The sequence below is a fragment of the Anser brachyrhynchus genome (genome assembly GCF_964034855.1).
Source record: "Anser brachyrhynchus genome assembly, chromosome: 4".
Classification (NCBI taxonomy): Eukaryota; Metazoa; Chordata; class Aves; order Anseriformes; family Anatidae; genus Anser; species Anser brachyrhynchus.
Window position 1 is genome coordinate 22,671,188 of NC_137698.1, and position 20,178 is coordinate 22,691,365.

Here is a 20,178-nt window from a genome sequence, read left to right on the forward strand (position 1 = left end):
TACACTTCTGACATTTTCAAATGAAATTTCCCATAATAAATTTCTAATTTTTGTTCTGCATTTTAGGTGAAAGCTAGAGAGTATTACATGCACACAGCACAGTACACAGGATGAAAACCATTTTTGTGGTGCCAACTAACTCAGGGGATGCAGAATATCATAAAAAAAGGAAATCATCTCGTAATTACTTCACAGAAATAGCCTCTACTAGACTCTTGCTGCTGACATGCAAGACTTTTCTGAGATTTGATTGCCAAGGAAGGGCCAATGAATAAAACTATTTTAGGAATGGAGATAGACACATCAATCAGAACCGCAAATCAAGAGAGTCTGGCCATGCAGTACCGATTAAAGTTAATAAGTATTTGCCTTCCTTCACTTTCTTTAACACATTCAGAATGATGAACATACTGTAAATGGAAATGCATGATTGCTGAATCCTCACTTGTCATTAATATCCTGGAGGTAAAGAACATGTCTTGAGGTCCAACTATATGTTACTCTATTTGGCATTACCTTATTTGAACAAGAACTTGAGTTCTTGTCCTCCTTAGTTCAAAACTTTCTGTCTCCTCTAGCCACCATTTCAGTAATGACTTTTGACGAAATAGGCTAATGCTTTCACAAACTAGCACTTCCCCATTGTTAAAGATCCTTCCCCAAAACAAAAAAAATAAAGTGCCTAGTTTTCCCTCGTCATCAAGCAGCAATATATATAATCAAGGTTCTCAGAAACTTTCCATTCACTGGAACAGCCAATTCAAATCTGAAAGGGAGTGCGAGTGGATTTTTTCTTTGACCCTTTGAAAACTGCCTTAATTTGGACACATTACTAGTCTGGGACTTGCAAGTTGCATATGTACACCAGAAACTTGCTGGAGAATTTAGCAGCTAAATCATCCGAAGACTCTGTACAGACCAAGTGTGTCTTAAGCCCATACTGTATGAGCTGGACAGGACCTTCTGTGTGATTGGTTGCTTTTCTAACTAGTTAGAGTTGTTCTAGCACCAGGTGTGAAGGAGAATTGTCTTTGTGGCTCTTAGAGGAGAAAGAAAGCTACAGAAACAGTCTGGCAAACAGAGGAATTAGAAGGAGCCATCTCTGGGTAAACCACACTGTTCCAAGTGGCTGGATCAAGGACCAAAATCCCTAATCCTGCAAGTATCTTCACATTGCTTCCAGACTATACATTGCCAGATGGTAGAATATGTGTAGACTTGTTTGGTGCGCCCTGACCACTGCTATAAATCTACATCTCCTTTGAAACAACCTCCTTTCTTTTCTGTCTAGAACTGGCTTTGCAATCTTACTGCCAGGGTAAATGGCACAACCTTGTAACAGCGTTCAGATGGCTCGGACTCTCTTACGTTGCAAATGATGGATGTTGGTGCAGATGTACATTTGCTGTGCTATTAAGTTTATCTAAAGTTCTTGCCTGACTGACAGGGTAATATTTCTACAATGTAGATGTGAAAAGGATTTGGGATGGAGCAGACGCGTGCTCCAGGCATAATATATGCTACATAAGCACGTATTCAACACATGGGATTCACAGCACTCAGAGAATGAGTAAGAGCTGCGTAATACACAGTTGTGATTTACAAGATTTCTGACTCACTTTGGGCACAAGATGGGTAAACAGTGCTTACTGAAATGATTTCTACAATTTTTTCTGCTCTTTCTTAGTTAAATGAAAGAATGTACATGAAAAAATATGACTTCTCAGAATTTGTGATCAAAATAAAAACTTCCCCAAACATGACATCTGTACAAAATATAAAACCTCACAGATACAGTTATTCACATCATTAAATCAAGCAAATGTAATATTTAAGCAATGCACCATGATCATACTCTCAGCCATTCTCCAAACTGAACTGGAATGATGGCCACAGATTAATGAGATTATAAAATGAATTTAGCAAGCTTATTGCTATCTGAATGTTTATCAGAAACCTCTGAGGTTTTAAGAATTGCATACCTATAGGAGTACACAAAGTATTCTACATTAAAAAAAAAAAAAAGGCTTTGATATCTTTGGAGAAAGGTGGATGAAGAAATTGGATTCTTCAATGGCAGAAATATTCCTGGCTCAGCTGTTAGGAAAATCCTGCCATGCATAGACAACATGTTTCAAGTATGATTATGCTCATGAAATTTTTGCTGCACCTTAGCCAGAAAATAGCCATTTGAGGTGTACAAACAGCACAGCACGTGGAGATTCAAATCAGCAAATTCAAAAAAAAAAAAAAAAAAAAAAAAAAAAAGAAAGAACTATTTTCACCATTAGAGGTACAGTGTTTTTCATTAGAGGTACACTGTATGTCTGTGGAAATACTTTAGTATTTACAAGTTTTCAAACAGAGACAGTAACGGAGCATAAAACTGGTATAAATAGTAAACAACAACAAAACAAAAAACAAACAATCAAAAAAAAACCACACAGATTTTATATAATCAAGTACAGCAACAGTGCTGTCAAGGTTTCTTTCCAATGGAGACCAAATGAACAGTTTCAGATTTCTTCGCAGTTTCATGTTGATTTGAACAGTACAGTATCTTGGCAGTACAAACAACTAGTAGAAGCAATTAGAACACAAATGGAGAGGGAACGTTTCCAAAGTAATGATGAAAATACTGTATCGCCTCTTCAGAAATGAGTTTCCGTGAAGACAGAATCTCCGTATTGTTAAAAGAGACAATTTTCACAAAACACCAAACTATAGTACATACACAGGCTTTGTGACCCACGCTGGGTCATCCAGCTCCTGTCTTACTGCTGCAATATCCTTACTCTCTTCCTAGCTCTAAGGATTTCCATGAGATTTCCGTATCTCCCTTCTCACCTCCCTCCTTTCAAGAATTTTTTTCTCCTCCTTCTCCTTCCTCTCCACAGAGCCTAGTGCACTCTGCATTCCTCTTCCCAAATACCAAAAAAAAAGACAGAGAAATTGCTTTCTGAGAAAACTGGGAGAGCAAAAAAACACAACATATAAGTAAAATAAAAGTATTTCTCTTGTGTAGTCCTATTATGTTTACAAAGAGGGGAAAGCTAGCAAGCCAGAGTAACGGTGTTTCTACCCTTAATTAGCATGCATGAGCATCTCCCCTGGCTGGCCAGGCAACTTGCTCGCATGTTGCCGACAGAATGCCTACAGCTGCACCTACTGTTTTCTGCCAGCATGTGCATGGTGTGAATGGGCAGGCAGGCAGGCAGGAGAGCCTTCCTTGCAGCTCCTTGGCCTCCACAGGACCAGAGCATGTGTGTATATTCTCAGCTGCTAGTAGGAAAACTGGTTTTCAGACTGGGGCTGACCTTAAAGTCTCAGTACCTTTGAATATGGAAACGAACATGTGATGTGTGTAGCAAGTAACCTCGGGGTTTGCAAATGTTCTTTAATTTAGAGAATTGCTAATTGTAATGCACAGTTCTGCAACATACAGCTCCTTTCAACAGGAAAAGTGGTTATGTTCGGCCCTTTAATAAAGTAATAATTTCAGAAAAGATCACATTAAGACATGTTAGACTTGTTATTAACTCCTTAAAATTATTGTAGTTGGACACTATTTTTTCTCTTAATAACTGTGGGAGGAGAAATACTGTCTTTTTTTACTATTATACCATGCTGGTTTAAATAATTTGCAAATAGGAGGATTACAGTCTTGAACAGAGAATTAGTAGGAAGGTATATATTCTGCCTCTTAGCTTAATGCAGACTATTGAAATTCAAGTGAGACCAGTATTTTCCATGATTACTGAGTAGAACCTCTTGTTATTTTCAAGGGTTTAACTAGTTTCAACTTAGATAAAAGAAGAGAAAGTTGAGAAGAATGTAAACAGTGATTGCAGTGTTTGTAAAAACTATTACAGCATATTTGGGGAAAAAACCCACTATATTACAGTAACAAGAACGTTATTACACAACTGAAGAAAATCTGATGAAAGAAGTAATATTTTGCATGGAGCTAGGATATTATTGATAAAGACAGTGAATAATAATAAATTACTGTTTTTACACCATGTTTATTAAAAGCATATATAGAATGTGTTTTAATACTGTTCAGGGAGAAATGATTTCAGCAACGTTTTATAACAAAAATAAATTCCTAGGCTTTCATTGTGTGAACCAAAATTCTTCATTAAATTTTAAATAGAAAAATGTCTTTTAAGCCATTAATCCATGATAAGAGCAAAAGTACTGGAAATATATGGAAATATAAAAAGACATATACATATACATGTATATATATATGGTGGGAATTTGTGGAAAATGAAAAATGTTCAAAAGCAGCTGACTAAGCATAAAGTGTACAGTGAGCTGCTCTGCAATATTTCTACCTTTTCGCTATTATGTGAATTGAAACTTCAAACGTGCTGATTCTGCCTTGGGCAGAAGTGGCACAAATTTAAAATGGAGGGCAAAGAACTCTTAGCACTTGATCACAGTATTTCTGGTGCCACTGAAGTAGAAATTCCATGATCTTGTAGAAAGCTTTACGCTACTTACGTTAACATAATGTTGGGAGAACGTCTGTTATGTTTTAAGGTAGAGAAACTGTTATACTCTCCTTGTCTTTGACTTGCCACATGCAAATAGAAGTGGAAAACTCTTGTATCAGAAAAGAAAATTGCCTAATTATAGATAAAAACTACAACAAGCCATGAATTACATATCCATGTTCTCTTAACCTATCATATCACGTTTCCTTTCATTCTTCTATCACAGTGATGTATACTTTTAGGGAAAGACTGGCAGTAGCAGAAGGGCATGTTAGTTTTATTACAATGTTTGTTATTGTAATGATATTTCATGACAACAAAATGATCCATTTATAAAGGAAAAAATCCTTTCACCAGTCATAGAGCATTACTGTTGAGACTGCAAACAATGTTGTGACATTAAGGGCACTTCGCTTCACAGACAGTAGTAAGATTCTAAGACACAACAAATAAAATTCCAAAACCCTTGTGTAATAATTTTGTGTGTTTCTAAACATGAAGGTCACTGCAGAACAGCCCATTAGAAAACTGCAAAATTGCGGAACTCAAAAAATTATTTTTGCGAAAAAAAAAAAAGAAAACCCCAGTTTAAAATTTGCATACTTCCACTCCATGAAGAGTTTCATATAATAACTGGATTAACATATATTCAAACTCAGTTCAAATGGAAACTAAAGGGAACAATACTGGCATCTTAGTTTCCATATAATCTAAAAGGTTTGAAAATTCACAGAAGTTTATAAAAAGGATCATTTTTCCCCTATTGTTTCTAGAGTATTCTGTTCCTACAGGATCAAGGGTTTGTAAACAAGCTGCATAATACCAAGGAAATTCTCCTGATACACAAATAATATAGGAGGTGCATAGATTACACTGTCTCATGCGTCAGACTTCAGTACAGCTTTGGTGGATGCTCATACCTAGCTGGTAACATTACAGTAGGCTTGGGATGATGTTCTTTTTTATTTGTTTGGTTGATTTGTTTTCATTATATTTTGTATAGAATAGCTGCATGTATTTAGTGACACAAATGTCAGGCCAGTCGCACGGGCATTCATCTGTAGTCAGTCCCCATTCACTCAGCTGCCGGAACAAAAGCAACAGGTGAAGGTCAAGAGCAACTGACACCAGCGAACTCAGGAGTCAGAGTACTCATCTGGAAGGAACACTTATCTATTCAGATCTCTTCTGAACTGGAAGAGGATGAAATTGAATTGGTTTTCGAAAATGTGAGTGAGTACCCTGATGATCAGAACACAGTCAAGAAACCACATTATACTAGAGCGCTTTCCTTTTCCTTGCTGTTTTTGTGAATTGCACTTTCCATGGTCGAAAGTATTCCAAAAGAAACAGGGGTATTTTGTTTTAGGTAGAATGCATTGTTTTGTTAGTTTCCAAGCAATTTTTATTCTATTAAAAAGTGCTTCTGTTTCAATACAGATCAATTTTGTATTCATTTTTGTTTTGCATATAAAAGGAGACTGCCTAAGCCACAAACTCTCTCAGGACAACACAACGGTTAAATATTATGTGGTATCACTGTTCTCTTCCTTTCATCTTGCTCTGATTAACCTTTCAAAACCACAGGGCATGCTACCATGGCAGAAACCATAGATAGTCATGGAGAGTCATGCCATGATTCTGGCTTTCTCTGAGGTGGGAAATCACAAACATTTCTTATACTGGTACAAATTACCTTTTTGCTGTATCTAGACAAAAAAAATACAATTTCAGATAGATCATATAAATTGAGAAGCATATATTTATTTTTTACTTTTTGTGTCTATTTATGCATTTCATAATGACAGATTTATCTATGTTTTCTAAAAAGAATTTACTGTGTACCCTGACAAAAGAAGACTGTATACTCCATTCCAGTAAACCTCAAGACTGAAGAAAAAAAAAAAGCCTTTAAACAACCCTGTGATTTCTTGTCCTGAAAGCAAGACCATCACTTTGTCTAACAGGTAAAATTAGTCCAAATTTTGAGCACCTTGTGCTAAATAAAATTTATCAACTACCATTATTTCCTAAAAAGACATATCTAGAAGTTAAAAATCATTAGGACAAGGAAATCTTCCAGTAACCTATTTTTCTTGGTAATATTCCTCACATCAGCCTATGGAGCTGTGGGTAATGTACCTTCTAATCTGGCAGTTCTTGGCAGGACAAAAAAAAAGGCTGAACGTGCAGAGTCTACCGCTGCAACCTGCTAGGCATTGCTCATAATACTATACAATCTTTTCATTACGTTTTAAGTTATGAAAGGGTAAAAGAATGACAGAGTAACAAAAATAACCAGCATGCATGCTGTAATCATGCTATCATCCTAGAAAGAATATGCCAGAGGATTAGTACTGGGAACACAAACTGAGAAAGTATGTTTACAGATGGAACTGATGATTTCTCTCCATGCAGTTAATTCTTAAAAGTTTTACTACATTATTTGGCCTTTTTCAGTGTTTATCACTTTCTTATTATTTTATTTTGCAGTTTTGTGTATCCAAGCAGAGGCACAGTATCTCCTTTCTTTTCCCTGAATTTATTCACATGTAGCACAGTACTACACTACAGCTGGGTTAAATTTCTTCAGATACTGTATTCCTTTTCCTTTCTTTGAAAAAAAAAAACAAAAAAAACAAATGACCTTTTACTTCAAATAGCAAGATGTGAAACTTATCTGCTTGTTACAGTTGCGATTTTGACCTGCCCTATAATCTGCACATTGCCTTCTAACTTTGAGAATGTTTTTGATGATGATGTGTGTCAATCTGTTGTAATGCTAATTCAAGCAAAAGCCAGCTATCAGCTACACCGACTATGGGAAGCGTTCAGTGTGACACTGGGCAGTCTTACTCATAAAATGCTAAAGAAGCTCAGCTTCACCTTCAAGGATCATTACTAGGACCAAAACATCTACTTTCCATTCTTGCTTTACTCAATGACTATAGGAAAGTAAATTATTTTTATATATTCTGAAAGTTACTTGCAGACTAAAAGAATAAAGTAGGAGTAGGCATTATTTATTTTTACAGGACATATTGAGGTAGGTTAATACCCATTCTCTTGTTCCTCTGTTTTACTCTTTTTTTTTTTTTTTCACTAGCAGTTGAAAAAAGCAGTGAGACAATGATTAAATAACCTTTTTTTCCCTTCTAACTAGAACAGACAAAATAACCGAACAGTGCATCAGCAGATACCTCAGCTCCACAGCTTTTGTATAAAAATCTCACACAGGAAATTAATACTTCTAGACTTAGGAACATGAAATGACATGAAAAGCCATGACCAGTAAAAGAGACAGGTTATAAAACCCCAAGTACCTAGAAGCACATTACAGCTAGGACACCAAAATAAAATTATTTTTTTAAAAAAATATTTGAAATTCAGTAAAATAATTAAAAGTTAAAATGAAACAAAAGGAGCTTTGACAAATTTTACAAGAAAGTACGCTTTTCAGAAATATATAGAAACTGAATTTCATACCAGGACTTTCTTAGCACAATGGCAGCTCCACAGTGACAATGTCCAAACAGAATTGTTAAGAGGTCTTATCATGGAGACATGTAGTTCCTGGAACAGAACAAAAACAGGAATTGTACATCTCTTTGATTGCCAGCCTCATTGCATCTGACTCTCCCTTTGGAAGCATGTACATTCAGGGGAAGCAGTTAGAGAAGTTCTGTGATTCAGATTGCTGCAGACTGCCTGGGGAACCATCTGCATGCCTCAGTGTCATAGCCACTTCATGGCTGTGTTGTCAGTATTAAGTCAATGCTTTATTTATCTTCACTTTATTATTATAAAGTGTGTTGCAGACCATTATGTTGGAAAACAAACAAACAACAAACTAACCAAAACAAACAAAAATATTATTTTATTTGACCATTGTTACCAAATGTTTGACAAATGTGCTATCTGTAGGGATATGTCTCTCAGCATTCCCACTCTTTATTTTTTTTTTTTTATCCCAGAAAACAACATTTTGCAAACTACTACTACTACTTTTTACATACATACAGCAATAGCTCCCATAGCACCACCACTGACTGTGCTAGGCCCTAGTGATGTTGCACCGCATGCACAGAGAACATGAAGGGCTAGCTTCTGATCTCGTTACCTTCACTTTACAATAACAACTACATTATCTCTGTTTACTTCCCCTGTCCCCTAAACACATAGTTATTGGGCAGAACATGCAGTACCAGCAGACATATCCATCCATCCTCTTGTTACAAGATTTGAGAAGAAGAGAAGTGGAAGAACAAGCAGGACTACCGAAGAACAGAGGTGAAAGAACAAGCAGGATTACTGGATCAGTCTCTTAGCTCTGGAAATTCTCCAGTCCCCCAGCAAAAGGCGATTAAAGGCCTCCTCCTAAAAGAACAAAAGAATGCCAAATTTATGGGCCCTTGTTTAAACTTAGTTTGCTCTTAATGTACATGCAATATAGTGTAGTAGAGCTTGCTTGAATTATTTCTTCTGTGTTCCACGCAAAATCAAATGTATGTACAAACAGGCAATAATTCAGGTTGATTAGGCAAATTAAGAATAAAATTGTAACTACTGAAATCCATAATGACCTTCTAGATGATCCTCTAGGGATGCAAGATTGATGGTTCACTAAAAATTTGCACATAAGGAGTACCTACTACATAATACTTTATGCTCACCAGGGGCCAGAAGCAGACACGTGGACAGCAAAAGCTATTATGCCACTGCTGCTCCAGGATGGCTTGCTACTCAGCAGAAGATGGAGGGGTAAACTTACTTGCTAGGGCTCTGAGATACGTGCATAGTGACAGACTGCTGCCACTGAGCTGCTACATATTGTAGTTTGTTCCAATGGCTATACTGCAAGCCAAGAAAGTAATGGCGGATCTGGAGAATACCACAGTCACTTTACAGCTTGGGACTTGGTGTTCATGCTGTACCAAGCAGTGCTAACCAAAGGGGGAGAAATGGGAAGAAAGAAAAACCTACTGCTACTGGTAATTCATTCTTTCTAAACCTGCAGTGGATTGAAAGATTTTACGAACTGGAGAAATATAATAACTGCTTACTACATTGGAGTACTTTGCAAATGAAAGTATCTTTTCATGTGTATAAAATGGATGTTTACACATTTTCTGTCACATATCCGTACAGTTATGAAAACAAACATACTGCTTTTATAGATAGATCTTTTATTTCAGTTTCAAGAGGACATCTTCAGTATGTAGTCATATGTATTATTTCAAGTTTTAGCAAGGTAGGCAGTCACTTCCAGAAGAGCTAGCTTGGCTGTACCTGAATTCAGGCAGGGTAGGCAATTGCTTTCATTACTGCCTTTTTCTGTTATCTTTTTCAAAGACTGAGAAATTAATTCATCTGTAGGGCTACACGTTCTTTTAAAAAATAGTTCTGATCTTTATATAGTAATGTAATTTAAATTAGTACCTAATTCTCTAAAGTCCACAATTTAGGACAGTGCAGAATCTACTGCAGCAACTAATTAAACACTTACTGTAAGGTTAAGTTTTTCATTAAATCAATAGGCCCCTAGTGTCAGTTACAAAGCCCTAATTACTACGCTGTAAATTTAGATTGAATTTGAATTAAGGACTGATTTCAATCTAACCACAGCATGTAAATATTGTAAATTACCAGAATTACAGTTCAATAAAATTGAATGGATTTCACTTTAGATAAACCAAATGCAAATGAGCCAAAAAAAAAAAAAAAAAACAACACCAAAAAACCTGCAGAAATTTCCCAAACATCTGCACAAGAATCATATATATGTAGTATATAGCATAATGCTTTGGGAAAGCAAATGTCAGAACTTCAAAATGCTGCCACCGTTTACTCTAACATGTTTTAAATATTTCATTATCTGTTCTGAAAATGAATAAATTTAATCTCTCCCAAGTGATCAAGTAAAATGACGGCTAATGTGCCCACTTACTGTGTTGCTTTAGTTTGATGACTGTATTGTTGTGCTAAAGCACAGTATGAAATCAGGTTATCAGGTTATAACTGGCAGGGATAAAAAAAAAAAGCAGTGCTGGGAAACACAAAACAACCCGTTTTCAAGGCATGAATCATGCACTTTGAAGATTCAAAACAAGTGTAAAAATTACAGACAATAGCACTCTAATCAAACAAGTGCAAAACTGAAAATAATTGGAAGTTTGTGGACTTTCATTCAGCTTCAAAGAAGCACTGTATCCACAGGATATTAATAAAATTGGGGAACTGGGTAATATGCTAGGTTACACAGAAAAGGAAAAATCAGAAAATGCCTACATTGAGGTTCACAAATACAATTACTAGGAGCTTTCTACTCACCTGCTTACATTTCTTCTGAAGACAATACTCAAAATAATGCTTGTAGTCTTAACGCATCCTTAAAAAGTTAATTAAAACAATTTCTAATTTTTTGCACTTTATTCTTTATTAAGTCAGTTATCTTAGCAGGACAAACTGAGACAGCAAAATAATACAATTGACTTAAAAATAGAAAATAATATTTATTTAGTACTGCCATGAAAGTTCAGAGGCTGGATAGATTAAGGAAATGAATAGTAATTTTTGTGATTTTTTTCCTGATAAATGAGGAACATAAAATCAAAACCAGAAAAGAATGAAGGGGTAAATAAAAATCCCTCAAAAATAATATCCATTATTCTTATTTATACCAGAAATACAATTATGCCACCTATTCTTTACTGCAATTATGGTTTTGTTTCTTTTTTTCAGAACCCATTTTATGGGGTCTTCGATCTCCTCATGGTTCACAAAGTTAAACAGTGCGAGTGCAGTGTGCAAGCACACGCTGCATGTCTGATAATATACAAGCTGACAGAGCCACTCTTTCTAAAACTCATATTTCCTGTGAATGTTAAAATTGTATCTCAAACCATACAAAAGTGTTTTAATGACTTTGTGTCATCAAGAAAGGTAGTAATACTTCAACTCAGCTTCATCAGCTGAGCACAGTAGCCAAAGGTAGTAAGTAATTCACTATATTCGCCCTATGTCGACATTTCACATTAGGAAAATCAAACCATTCTCTGGCAGTGCTCATCTTACCAGCCTAGTGGAATGTTAAATTACTGACTAACGAAAATGATGTTTCACCCAACTCTGGAGTTTTGCAACTTTTTGCTGCAAAATGTCACAAAGTGGGTAAGAAAAAATGACTCATGTTCCAAATTAGAACATGTGGTATGTTTGTGCTACCTGTCGCATGCACAGGGTGTTGCTAAAAGTAGGAAACAGGCAGAATGGAGGAAGGGTACTTGTGTAATGGTCCCTCATGTCTCACACTTAGTCCTTCTCCTAACAGCCTTCTGTCTTCATGTTCTACGCTTACTGCTGGGCAGGAGAAGATACTCCTTTGGGATTCTGCTTCCCTGGATCCCTGACTGTAAAGCCTACCATGCTTACTCTTTATGGCTAGGAGAACCATCTATCTTCACAGGACTCTGCTTGAGCAGCCTGATGAAATGAGTTCAGGAGCAGCTTGTTCACAAGTCTCAGCCTCTTGAGAAAATGTTCTGCCACTCTGCATGGTGAAGAATTTATGATTTTATCTTGTCTTATGGAACAGTGAAAGTAATTCAAAAATTGTATTTTTGGTATTCTTCTTAGGTTATAGCTGTTAGGAATTTCAGTGTTCAGATCTTAAATGGAAAGCTGGCTATTCCACACAGAAGTTTCACCTCATGTCTGTCTAAGGGATATAAGGAACATATAGTAAGTTCAGCAGTCAATGGTTTGGGTTTCTATATGCAGAGTCATCAGGTCACACAGAGCATAGGAAAACATTCTCTCCTAAAATTATGCCTATATCTAATACCCGGCAAAATGACTGTCTAATGGAATGCCTGAATTCTCCCTTCCATTCATATTATCGTATAAGTACCCTTGATGTCTGAGTGTCAAATGTCACAATTAGAACTCTAATGGTGTAAATACCATGAAGAGAAAATTTTCTCAGTGACTCTAGAACAGAATCATGGAATTAAAAAAGGGAATCGGTAACAGAATGCATTTTTAACAATGTGAACCCCAGAGCCAGATTTCTGGGTTTCAAAGACTTGGCAAGTTATTTGTAGGATGAGTGACAGAACAGAATCTCAGAATAGTTTAGGTTGGAAGGGATCTCTGAAGTCATCTGGTCAATACCCTACTCAAAGAAGGGTCAACTGCAAAGTTTTAACATGTTCCTGATGGCTTCGATAAACCACTTTGATAAACCTGCTGGTTATGCTGCTGCTAACGCTGCCCGGTACATGGTAAGCCTTCATTGCTACAAGGGTGATAACAAAACAAAACCTTTGTTATCTGAGAAGGTGTGATTAATGGTCATTTATCTAGATGTGGAAAAAATGGACATGTGACAACAGTTTGACCCTGCTTTGTTTCATTTATCAAGCACGTGATTTTAATTAGCAGTGGGAATCAATCCCATAAGTATTTAGTGCAGAAGTCAATTTCTTTTTTACATTAGTTGCTGAAATATCTATTGTGAACAGGTTGTTCATTATTTTGTTCACATTCTATGAAAAAAATCTAGCTACAAATCTGAATCTTCCATGAACAGTGAGTATATAAAGAAATAAACAATCATTACTGAAAATACTGAAAGACAACATGCTTTTAACAGCTTAGGAAGGCTATTTGACAATACCACTGCTTTAAAAAAGAAAAGCAAACAAGCACACATCAGCCTGAGACAAAGTTAGCAATAGAAATACAATTTTTGCAATATATTTTGTAGTAACAGTTACAATGAATTTGAATTAAAATACACTTTAGGATAGGCATTAATTGAGAACACAGGCAACATGCATTGATGTTCTTTTCTGTCAGCTCTGGGTTATCTATGCATTTTAACATCTAGCTTCACTACATGCAAAATCCAGAAAAGAAAAGTGTGCATAAAAATATACAGGGCATTACTTATTTATATGTAAAACCTTTATTCTATTTTGTTATTTTAGATTAAATCTCGTTTCAATTCTATTCTCTCAGGGAAGCACTAACAGTTTGAGCTCAGCGTGAAAGCCATCAAACACTTGAGCTGAAATTTAGATTGGGCAATTTTGCCTGGTGGAGTAGAAAAGGACATGTGGAATGGCAAGGAACAGAACGGCTTATGGAAAGGCAGATGTTTTAATAACTTGTTGTCTAGTGGGAGCCTCAAATATCTAAATTTAAACAATGCAATGTATTAAAGGGCGTTGCTGTTGGGGAGGGTATATTCCTTTACCATAAGAATCTGTGTATATGTGCATATGTAATACGTGTGAAGATTTTAACACAAAATTTATTCACAATTGAAAACAGAGCTAATCGGAAAATGTTAAAAGAAATAAATGCAGACTGTAAATTTTGGCTCAGTTCTGCTCTGCAATGTACAGCAAGGCAGAGCCTAGGCAATTTTCAGTCTAGAGTTTTGATTTGGACTTGTCTGCCTACATGAGTGGGCTGATTAGATACTTGGGATCTCCTGCCCACTAAGATCTCTTTGTTTCAACATATCAATCTCCTGTTAATTCACACTGGGTTTTAAAGTATATTTATCCTTAAGCACATTGCTGGAAGTATGCAATGAATTTACCCAGGAAAATATCAGAAGAGAAGCTAGAAACCTCCTATGTTAATTTTTTTACAGAACAAAAAAAAAATATCTCAGAGTGTCTGGAAATAGTGAGTTAACTCTAATTCACTCTAGCTGCATAATTTACAATCTGGCAGAATTAAGATGACTAGGGAAGAAAAATTTTATTAATAAGCTAACTTCCCATATGTTCATGAACAACTGGGTCCTATTAAAGAACAATGAAGGCTTTGTCACTTGACTTCTGGAAATTTGACACCACTATTTATATATTGTTTGGTGACACAGAACTACTAATTGATGTCACCTTTCACATTTGTCATCTCAGATGCTGCTCCCATTTTCTAGAAACGAAAGACTGTTTTATTACGAATATAAAAACATGTTAGGTTTATCAAACAAAAATAAGAAACAAGCAATTTTAAAAGATACCTAATAATTAGGACTTCATTTATGGTTTATCAGATGTATGTATGCATTAAATAAATGGAACAGGTGGAAATGTTCCTATAGATATGGTAACAAGTGAAATTTGGGATAATATTTGATGAAATTTAGTGATTTATAGAGTATACTAGAATGATTCTAAAGGTCATTAAGTTGAAGTATTGATTCAGATTTGTAATAGTATTCACTTGTCAGTAATTACTGGATGGAATCAACACAATCTGCATAAATGAAAAACATAAAGTCTTGCTAGCTTTGTGTATCTGCATGCTTTCAGCAACATTTTTCATTCTGTTTTAGGGAGTGCATTGTCAGTTAGTGTTAGTAGGGCCTGCTGGTTAGAGAAGAAATGAAAACTGACTGTGTACGCTTACTGGCATATTGTGACACAGAGATATCATCACTCCTGGATCAGGACATCCTTGAGCTAGACATTATTGGAGACTAAATATAAAAGTAATGGTGTTTTTTTATTTATTTATTATTTATTTTAAACTCCTGTTGAGGTCTTTGGTATAGACAACACAGATACAGTATGACAACCAAGGTGGACCTCAGATCTGGCCATTCATGTTCTTAAAATCCTGTTGTAACAGACACAGTGTATATGAGTTTACACAGAAAAGGACAAAAAGGCAACACTGAGATGGAGCAAAGAAAGTGGGGAAGCCCACAGGAGCTGAAAACAAGTGGCAGAGAGGCACCTCACAGTGAGGTGATACAGGCCTTATGTACCCTTAGTCCATCCTAGAGGATTTATCTTGTTATGCTAGTATGAAATTTGTATAAATTTTGTATTAAAACCAGACCATTCTTATGCCCTTGTTCAAGAGGACAAAGCAAACAAGGTTCTCAAAAGCGCTTTAAAATTTTTATGTAAAATCTTTCTGTAAACAGATCAATCACCGTGTTCCATTGCTTACAATAGAGAAAGCAGCCCAGAATTTTTGCTTGCTTCTGAACAGCACACAGACTGCTGCTGAAAAAAAAAAATAAATCACTATCTCAAAGCTTCACTCCTTTTTAAACCCTGTTTTGTTGAATGGGAGTCCTAATGGCAAAATTCATGTAAATCCTCATTTTAGGAAAAGATCTAGCTTTGTCAATCAATTTCTAACAAAACAAATGGAGGAAATCTCTAATAGGTATTTCCCAATAAGAATAATTAAAAGCACCTTAGTTAAGCCAGCTCTGAAATAGTTAGGACTGCATTTGGGACCTGCTTGAATAACATCTGCCCCACTTATCCTCCATTTCAATTCAATATTCGTAGTGCAAGTATTGCCTATATCATCAATGTCAAAAACTAAAAAGTCTTATCTTCAACTTTCATTCCAATGCTTCAAAAGAGCTTTGAATTTGCATCTTACTCTAGGGAAGATGTAGTTTAAAAACATTTTTGCCCAGCTTGCTCCATTAATTTCTGAGGAAAATGCACCTACTGCTGTGAATATGACAGTTCTCAACCTTGGTGTTTTTACAGGATGTCCCTCCCCAGGGAACGACCAACACCATTCTGACTTACCCTGCTGGAACTGCACCTCCTGCTGGGTAATCAGCAACTGCAGCACTAAGGGAGAGACCTCAGTATGATTAACTGAATGCCCCTTGTGAATGCTAAGGAAAAGGAGAACAGCAAGTTTTCTAGGGGGAAAAAATGCTTTCAGTAATCATCTTTTTTTCAAGTCAAGCAGCTAATTTACAGTTGCATAGAGTTGCTCAATTACCAGCAGCACTTAGTATTTTATATATCTCAGTAAGCTTTAGCTTAAAATAATATTCATCACACCTATCAAATATATTTTTCTCCCAATTATTTCTGTGTGTCAAGAACAAAATTCATTTTGTAATGATTATCTGACTCAGGTAAAGCTGGTTTGCTATTACTCTAGGCCAAAGCCACTGACAAGGGCACAAAAAGGATTATTTTTCAGCAGTACTCAGTCCGACTAAATCAGCAAATAATGCCATCTATGATGCAGAGTGATCCTGACCTAAAACCCTTCTCATTGTTAATGTTTCTCACATCTCAAATATGCCTTAGTGGTGAAAAATATGCTATAGCCGTCTTCTCAACATCAAGAAAAAATATTTCTTCATAATTCTTTGGGTTTTATGTTTTTAATTAATGGATAGTATATTCTCAGTAGGGTCCCTGAGTCTTCTCCCATCCCAAATTACACTATCAAATGGAGAAAACACATTTCATATAGTCAGTGTTGGTAATATTGCTTTATTATATGCAGACCATCAAATAAAGACTCTGCACTGCCATAAAAACAAAACAAAAAAGGCCAAACCACAAAAATGAAACTCATTAAAGAAAACTAGTTACTCTACCAAAAAGCAAAGAAAGAGAAAGTTCATTGTTATTTACTGCTACCCAGATAAAAAGTAGTTTCTTTTCATCAGCAGCAAAATAGCATATGGACTTCCAACTCAAATTTCATTTAATTTATTGTTGGAGTTTTTATACCATGACATTTAAAGTGAATCTTTTCTTGGTTTAAGAGATTTTCAGTCATTAGTTATAAGGAAAACTCATTTAGATACCTCTTGTATTTTATCCTTTTTAAACTTATATGTCATTTAGTAATAGAATATCAGTGCCATGTAGGAGGGATATTCTCCATTCTGCCAAGAGTTCTCTTTCAACCAAAAGCTGTATAATTTTAAATTTTCACATGATTTTTGAATGTGCTATGCTATGGTGACTCTCATCAAAATTATCTGACATAGAGCGAGGACCTTAACCTTACAGTGTGTGAGTTACTGAAAAACTATCATTCTGCTTTTAACATGGGAAAGATGAGATATATAGCAATGCAAAGCTTACAAGGCATTCTGAGGTTGAGCTAAGACCAGAAAGCAAAACTTTTTATAATTCTGACAAAAAAAACACTCCAATGAAGAGAATTAAGCTGTAACTGAGGCTTTTGAAGATCTATTTATACAAGAAACAGTGAAGTCCTGTAGCAAGATTACTTTATGGAGTAAACGCTGGAGAGCTTTTTTTTTTTTCCACAAGTATTAATGTGGTGATACAGTCACCCTGTTTTTATTTCTTCTATTATTATTTGCATAACACTCCAGCAGAATAAACAGGCTGTGTGCAGCACTAGTTGGCTTTACACTTAAAAAAAAAAAAAAAAAAAAAAGAGGTGTTTTTACCAAACTTTCACAATAAGGTATGTTATAAATATAGTATGTGAATTATTAAAATAATAATGTAAAATCATAGCTGACACTGCTACGGAGGTTGGACTAGGGTTGGACTTCCTGGGGTCACCTCTACCGGAATAATCTTACCATCTCACCAAAATGATACTTTTTAGTTCCGAACTAGGCATAGACCAAAAGCAGACATACACTCCTTTCTCATTACTAACCTGTTCACATTACTTCAAAGGAGTAACTATTTCATTTTAATCTACACACATAGTGGATTTAGTTCCCTAGAACCAAAAATTTTCTTATATTTTTCTTCCTTTCTCCTTCCTTATCTTCCCCTCTTGCCTTATTTTATATCTGATGTTTCTTATCTGCCTGATCTAAATCCTTACGTCTTTTCTAGTTGCAAACTTTCTTTTGCTAAATGCCCTCAGTCAATCACAACCACATTAGTAAGACCTGGTTCATCATTCTGTCCAAGTTACAATTCCTTATTTCTGGTGACCACCTTAAAAAAAAAAAAAAAAAAAAAAAAAAAAAGAGTATTTTTTTAAAATTTTTATCTTATTTATGCTTATCTTATACATGTCTTACCATAGAATCATCATAGAATCATAGAATGGCTTGGGTTGCAAGGGACCTTAAAGATCATCTAGTTCCAACATCCCTGCCATGGGCAGGGATGTCAGTCACTAGATCAAGTTGTCCAGTGCCTCATCCAACCTGGTCTTGAACACTTCCAGGGATGGGGACGAGTACTCATGTCTGGGATTGTCCTGGGCAGGTGCAGCACCTTGCACTTAGACTTGTTGAACCTCATTAGGTTCACGTGGGTCCACTACTCAAGCTTGTCTGGGTCCCTTGGGATGGCATCCCTTCCTTCTGCTGTATTGACTGCATCACTGAACTTGGTGTCATCGGCAAACTTGCCGAGGATGCACTCGATCCCTCTGTCTATATCACTGATAAAGATATTAAATAGCACTGGTCCCAAGAAAGGCACCTTAAGGGAAACCACTCGTCACAGGCCTCCACTTGGACATGGAGCCATTGACCACCACTCTCTGGATGTGACCTTCAAGCCAACTCCTTATGTACTGAATGGTCCACCCGTCACATCCATATCTCTTCATTTCAGAGATAAGTATGTCATGTGAGAAATGACACGTGGGAAAAACCGTCAAACTGTCCATTTTGATTGCATGACTTGTATCTTTATTTCCAACAACCCCCCTACAGAAAAGACATCCTCACAACAGCCAACGCAGTCACTGCTGCACAGTAAGATTCCTGTTAAGATTCCTGTTTAGAACCCACTCACTGCAATGTTAATGCAACATTACCAGAAGACTGTGGGCAAGCAGACAACTGGTCACATTCTATTTGAATAATAAAAACAGTCAGTATTTTTACTAGCTTTCCTCTTTGCTACATCTTGCGGTTGTTGGATTTGTCTGTCAGATGTATTTTTAGCATGTGTTTAAGTTTTCTGGTGTATAGACTGACTCTTATTCTGATTTTGGAGAAGTCACACCACAAAAGAGCCTTGAAAATTGCAATGATCACTAAACACCACTGCATTACAAAAACTAACAATATTAGCACGGTTCACAAGTTAAAGAAAAGATGTTAAGACAGATGCCAGCTGCATAATCACAGAGCAATTATTAGTGCTTGGAGATAAGAATGATATTTGTGAATACAAGTAACTAACGATTATTTTATGCTGGTCATTATAAAAGAAAGAGTAAAGAAAAATAAAAAATAAAATAATATAATAATAAATCCTACCAAAGGACTAAATGGAAGTATAGAGAAGCTGGTGGAACAGTGAAATTAACACATTTCTTATTAATACATAAACTTGCCCCACCAAAGGCACTGTCAAATTACATTGTATCATTAATAAATTTGAACAAATTTCTTTAAAGTTCATCTATTTGACACTTCCTCTCAACAGAACGTCTGAAAAAATCTGGGCCCCACACATCATGATGGACACTAAATGATCACTTTCTCTCCCTGCTAGATCTGGAAACATATGCTGCCACTTGTCAGTCATCTCAGGGTCAGCCAAAAGCCAGCTGACCTGCTCTGAGATCTCCATTAATTTTTAAAAAGTGTTTACTGATTGTCGCAAAATGGATTTAAAAAAGCATCAGTGAGCAGACAAGGACAAACACTTGCAATTAAAGTTTTGGATGGAGATAAAAATATTCTGATAAGGTAGGAAATAGTGGCCTCTGCGGTCTTGTATGATTATATCATTTATCCATTAAGGTGATTATCCATCTGTGAAAATAGTGTGTCACTTACCTTAATTTAGAAATACATTTAGTGTTTACATGAACTCCTTTGTAAAGTGTTTTTATCCTCATAGCAACTACTGGACAGAACTACAGTTTTGTTTTGTTCTTTTGGATTATTTTTGATTCTCTGTTTCATAAC

The 20,178-nt window shown here is 35.9% G+C and overlaps 1 protein-coding gene across 1 annotated transcript in view; it reads right to left on the reverse strand.

Annotated features, from left to right (window-relative positions):
* The window catches only part of LOC308194612 (uncharacterized protein), a 975,354-nt gene that overhangs the window by 279,272 nt on the left and 675,904 nt on the right, over positions 1 to 20,178 (reverse strand). The window contains exon 20 of the mRNA XM_080590727.1: positions 7,989 to 8,075. The gene's annotated coding sequence lies outside the window, so the exon portion shown is untranslated. The remainder of the gene's footprint in view (positions 1 to 7,988; positions 8,076 to 20,178) is intronic.